Source organism: Vigna umbellata, chromosome 3 (assembly GCF_029865625.1).
Source record: "Vigna umbellata cultivar VRB3 chromosome 3, Vumbellata_1.0, whole genome shotgun sequence".
Lineage (NCBI taxonomy): Eukaryota > Viridiplantae > Streptophyta > Magnoliopsida > Fabales > Fabaceae > Vigna > Vigna umbellata.
Window position 1 is genome coordinate 55,935,016 of NC_142167.1, and position 6,580 is coordinate 55,941,595.

A 6,580-nucleotide genomic window follows, 5' to 3' on the forward strand; every position below is an offset into this window, starting at 1 on the left:
CTTCCAAGGACTCCACGGTGCCTCCAGTTCTCTCGCTGCTGCCGCTTATTCCTCCGACAACTGACACCGCTGCTCCAGTTCTCACCTCTCACCGATCTCTCTGCTCTTCCTCCGATTCTAACTCAAACCCTCCCGCCAGACCCTCCCAACCCATCATCATCCAACCAGTTTCCTACCCTGTCAAGCCCAAATCCCCGCCGCTAGAACCCTCGCTGGAATCCTCACCACCACCTGCCGAACCGCAATCCCTCCGCCTGCCGTCGGACTCGCAGCGCGCATGGAGGCCAGATCTGTGGTCATCGTGAGCCTCCAATGCCATATCTGTGGTCATCGGCCACCATCGCGCGTTTCTCCCCAACGGCGAGTGGGTCGCCTCCGCCGACGCCTCCGGTACCGTCAGGATTTGGGGCACGTGAAATGACTTCATTTTGAAGGAGTTCAGAGTCCTCTCCGGGTGCATCGACCACCTTCAGTGGTCCCCCGACGGCCTCCGAATCATTGCCTATAGCGAAGGCCTAGGATCTTCTCGAAGCTTCTCTGTGTGTGTGTGTGATATTATGTTTGACTTCGTTTATACCTGTGTTGTTGTTCTTACTAAAACATGCTTTGAGTTCTTACTATGCTATGAACCCAAAATGAAGCCTTGAGTTCTTACTATGCTTTGTGTGTTGTTGTTCTTACAACAGGCTTATTGGTTGGTTGACAGTGAAGAGATGATGCCTATGCCAAAGGAGGAGCAAGAAGTGAGGAAAGTGGTGATTAGGAAGGAAAGCTTTGGGGACTCTAAGCTTGAAGGTAGCTGTGGTCAACAAATATTCAACATCTGGACCTCAGCAATAATTATTTTGTAATGAGTTACCTCCCAGAGTTTATGGGCTCCTTCGCCAACTTAAGATATCTCGATCTCTCCAATTCTTTTTTCTCGGGGAGGATTCCTTCTACACTTGGAAATCTCTCACAAATACGCTATCTGGATATTGGGGATAATTATATTTCGGGACAGATTCCTGTTCAGATTGGGAATCTCAAACACTTACACTATCTTGATCTTGGAGGATTTTATCTTTCCGGACAAATTCCTATTCAAATTGGGAATCTCAGAAAGCTACAATATCTGAGTATTGGAAGTAACAATTTTATATACAGAAGGCGTATGGAAAACTATATTTCAAATTCCCTTTCTGGAACAATCCCTTTTCGCATTGGGAATCTTCCACTATTGCATACTCTTCGACTAGGTGGAAATTTTGACATGAAATCTAAGGATGCAAAATGGTTGTCAACTCTCCATTCCTTAAGCATTCTTGAGCTGAGTTCAATGCATAGTCTTAGTTCCTCTCACCAGTGGCTACAAAGTATTAGTAAGCTCATTCCAAACTTAACAGAGCTGAGGCTAGTTGACTGTAATCTTTTCGATAATGATATTCAATCTTTGTTCTTTTCTCATTCCTCTAACTTTTCCACTTCTCTTACCGTTCTAGATCTATCTTCTAACATCTTGACATCATCAACACTTCAACTCTTGTTTAACTTTGGCCTTCATCTTCGAGAACTGTATCTTTCTCACAATAATATAGCCTTATCACCTTCTCCATGTCTAAATTTTCCATCTCTTAAGATCCTCGACCTCTCTTACAGTAATCTTGAGTCATCAATGTTTCTGGTTAATTTGAATATTAGCTCCAAACTACAAAAGCTTCACCTTGTAAACTGCAGTATTATAGATAGAACTTTCCTGGTTTCTTCTACAATGAATGCTTTTTCTTCTCTTTTATACCTTGATCTCTCCGATAACTTATTAAAAGCATGCTCTGTATTTCACTGGCTTTCTATCTTCACTACCAATCTTCGCACCCTTTACCTTGGTTATAATTTGTTGGAAGGTCCCATTCCAAATGAATTTGGGAAAGCGATGAACTCTCTTGAATATCTTTTTCTCTCAAATAACAAAGTACAAGGCAAGATTCCTTCTTTCTTTGGTATCATGTGCAGATTACAGAGATTAGACCTTTCAAATAATAAGTTGAATGGCAAATTTTCGAGCTTCATTCGTAATTCTTCAAGATGCAGCAGACACATAATTCGGCAATTAAGCTTATCTTATAACAAAATTACTGGCAAGATCCCCGAGAGCATCAAACTGCTATCTGAGTTGGAGATTTTATCATTGGAGGGGAATTCTTTAGAGGGTGATGTCACTGAATATCATATCTCTAATTTTTCCAAATTATATTTCATATCCTTGTCACACAACTCATTGTCTCTAAAATTTCTGTCTAGTTGGATTCCCCCATTTCAATTAAGTTATTTGGGTATAGCATCTTGCAAGCTAGGTCCGAGTTTTCCTAGTTGGCTCAAGACTCAAAATTCCTTAATCCAAGTAGATATATCTGATAATGGAATAAATGATTTTGTGCCAGAATGGTTTTGGAACAAGTTGCAAATTATGTACGAGTTGAATATGTCTCACAATAATCTCATTGATTCAATTCCTGACATGAAATTACAGCTTCCTTTAAAACCATCTATAAATTTAAATTCAAATAATTTTGAGGTAAAAGTGCCATCATTTTTTCTACAAGCTTCCGAGCTCTTACTCTCTGCAAATAAGTTTTCAGATTTCTCATGTGGAAACGTCACAGCTGCATTGGCGACTTTAGATTTATCAGATAATCAAATAAAGGGGCAACTTCCAGATTGTTGGATATCGGTTGACCAATTATTGTTTCTTGATTTAAGCAACAATGAATTGTCAGGGAACATTCCTATCTCCATGGGCTCCCTCGTCAAATTGGAAGCTTTAGTTTTACGAAATAATAGTTTAATGGGTGAATTGCCTTCCTCGCTGAAGAATTGCATCCATTTAATTATGTTGGATGTGAGTGAGAATATGTTGTCTGGACCAATACCATCATGGATTGGAGAAAGCATGCAACAATTACAAATCTTGATCATGCGAGAGAATCACTTATCTGGAAATCTTCCCCTTCATCTATGTTATTTAAAGCGTATTCAATTATTGGATCTTTCTAAGAATAAATTGTCAAAAGGAATTCCAGCTTGCTTCAATAATTTTACTGCATTTTCTGAAAAGAGCATCAACAGAACTGAAGCAGAACGTCGTGTTCATCGGTATAATGGAACCTACTATGAAATTTATAAGTTTTTTGGTGGCAATGATTATAACTTTCATATAACGTGGATGTGGAAAGGCGTTGAACGCAGCTTCACACGTCCTGAATTGTTTCTTCAGAGCATTGATCTCTCATGTAACAATTTAATAGGTGAAATGCCGAAAGAGATTACATACATGCTCGGTCTAGTTTCTTTGAATTTATCAAAAAACAATTTGAGTGGAGAAATTCCTTTTGAGATAGGAAACCTAAGTTCGCTTGAATCGCTTGACTTGTCAAGAAATAAATTCTATGGGAGAATTCCTTCGTCTCTTTCTGAGATGGATTTTCTCCAAAAATTAGACTTGTCACACAACTCTCTTTCGGGAAGAATCCCATTGGGAAGACACATGGATACATTTGATGCCTCTTGTTTTGAAGGAAATACTGATCTTTGTGGGAAACCACTTGAAAAAAGTTGTCATGAAGATGAGACAGTGATAAAGTCTAAAGGAGGAGACGTCCATGATGAAGATGATAATTCGGTTTTCTATGGAGCATTACACATGAGCTTGGGACTAGGATTCTTCACAGGCTTTTGGGGGTTATTAGGGTCATTACTACTTTTGCAACCATGGAGAATTGCTTACTTGACTTTATTGAATAGACTGATACACTATTTACTTGAAATGTTTGTATTGAATATAGCATAGTGCCAAAGATGACTCAGACTAATAGGTAAATAATTCTACTAACTTCTTTCTTTGAATTTTATAATACTTATTTCTAAAAATCAGTAACAATGTTTATATTGAAATTCAGAATGCCTTTCTAAAAACAAATGTACATATTAGCTTGGCATGAACGTAATTGTTATAAAGTTTAATTATTTTAATTATTTATCCTTGCTAATAATACCACCAAAAAAGTACTTTAATTGTATGTCTCTCTCTCGGCTACATAGATGTTTTCATCAATGTTGTTAAACATTGATTATATCATATGCTCTTATTCTGGCTTTACTAATGGGATTTTCTTTTTCCATAAATGATATCTTTGGTTGGTGTAAAGAAATTATTGATAGTTCGATCTGTTTTGAGAAATTTTCTTGTTTTCAAATGACGATTTTCAAAGTTTACAAAATGTAGTGTAATGGGTTCAAATAATTTACTTTACCACTAAATTCTGGTCTCCGAATTATTTTCCATCATTAATGTTTGTTGTACAAATTTTAGCACAAAATTTGCAATTTATAGCGATTTGCTTCATTTAGTATATCACTAATACTTGTTTCCAAAAAAAGTTCCATCATTTTACTAACGTCTGTCATAAATTTTGGCACAAAATTTGCAGTTTAGTGATTTGCTTCAAGACTCCATTCTGAGATTAAGGCATTACAGGTTGTTGGCAGTGTAAGATTATTAGTTGAAGTTTCATGAAGCTTTAATGATTTGATAGTGTGTAATTAGGTAATCTAACTTGTAATTTTAATTTTAAGTCAACAATGTGAGAATTCTTAATAATGTGAATCTTTTACATTCCATCTTGAAAACTGAGGATTGTTAGTGGCTTGTCACATTTAGTTATAGCCAATCGAAATTTGTATGTGTAAGAAAAAATGTGAGATATCCCAATAAGTTGTACTTCAGCATATGTTGAATCTCATCTTAATTAATCACCTTTTTAAGGATGATGATGAATTTTATTATTGAAAATGCGGTCATTTAGTTTCAATAAAATAGATTGAATGTAAAATTCAGATTCATTTTAATTTGACTAGATTAATTTGGATTGTTTTTCAATTCAATATAAATTAAATTTACTTTGATAATTTGATTAATTATAATCAATCTAATGAATTTTGATATGGGATCCATCTAATTATGTTTGACACCACTCCCTCTTTATCCAGTCATGCACTTTATTTGAGTTTGGCCCTAATATCATTTACTCCAAAAGGAGAAGAATGGTCTTTTTGAAATAGTTTTATTTTTCCACATTATGTGATTATTTGTGTGGTTAATATTCTTAGCCATGGAATAGAAATTAGGAGGTGTTAAGAGAGGTCAAATATTCTATGTTAGACAATCAAATATTGTGTTAGTTATACTTTAGATATTATTATGTTTTGTGTAGATTTACACAGGTAACTTTTTTAATAGGTGAGGAATTATAAGATGCTTTTATTTATATATATATATATATATATATATATATATATATATATATATATATATATATATATATATATTACACTATTTTTTAAAATAACATATCAAAATTATTCTTTAAACCTTTTTTAATAGAGATACTAATTATCTAAGTCAATACAAACTAATACAAGGCATCTCCTTGTTCACGCATATGATATATTATTTTTTTTCCAATGCAAATATCATAAAAATATGTTTCGAACTTTATTCGAAAAGTGTCCTAATAATAAATAAATTATGAAGCTAATCTTACATGTTTATTGTCACTAAAGAAATTTACCTATGTATATATCTATGAATACTTCTATTATACATAATTTGTTGTAAATTATGTACATTATACATGTATAGTTGACTAAAGAGAAAAACAGATATATAGATCAGATTAAACAATTTTGCATATAGTTATTTCTAAAGATAAAATTTCAAAAACCTTCAAATTATAGATGCTTAATGTAAACAAAGAAAAATAAAATTGTATTAGCTATTCATATTATTAAATATTGTGAAAATTATATATGAGATTAATCTCTCAGTTGTATATACACATAGGGTATTCTATTTATAATAAAAGAAATATGGGTTAAGTCTAAAATACAAATAAGAAATAATAACAAACTAACACTACAAAAAAGAAGGGCATTACCGAAGGCCAGAAGCCCTCGGAAAAAGCCCAAAACCGTCGGTAAAAGGTAATTACCGAAGGCTTATCGACGGCCAAAGAGCCCTCGGTAAATCCCTTGTCGCTAACATTTACCGAGGGCTTTTGCCCTTCGGTAATTACCGATGGCCAAAAGCCCTCGGTAATTACCGAGGGCCAAGAGCCCTCGGTAATTACCGAAGGGCAGAAGCCCTCGGTAATTACCGAAGGGCAAAAGCCTTCGGTAATTACCGAAGGGCTAAAGCCTTCGGTAATTACCGAAGGGCAAAAGCCTTCGGTAATTTCCGAAGGGCGAATTTTCTGCTGTCCAGTAACCAATTATTGAAGACAAAAAAGAAAGTAATGGTGGGTGATGAGCAAGCCTTGACATAATAGTAAAGTTGGTTCCTTTTCACCAGGTTTCAACCCAGAAACAGCAACTACTTGCAAGCATCACACTGCATATCTTCTTCCTCATACCCCACCTAGTAGGAGTCTCACGCACAATCACCCATTTTATTGGTATTATTAATGGAAAATGTTTAAACCAAGTTTATAAAAACATGCAAACAAACAAAAATAATGCATCTGAAGGTTACAACAAATTAATCATT

General features: G+C 35.0%; 1 pseudogene; it reads left to right on the plus strand.

Moving 5' to 3' along the window:
- The first annotated feature begins 853 nt into the window (after nt 1-853).
- Nucleotides 854-3,838, plus strand: LOC124842651 (receptor-like protein EIX2; annotated as a pseudogene).
- Nucleotides 3,839-6,580: the final 2,742 nt, after the last annotated feature.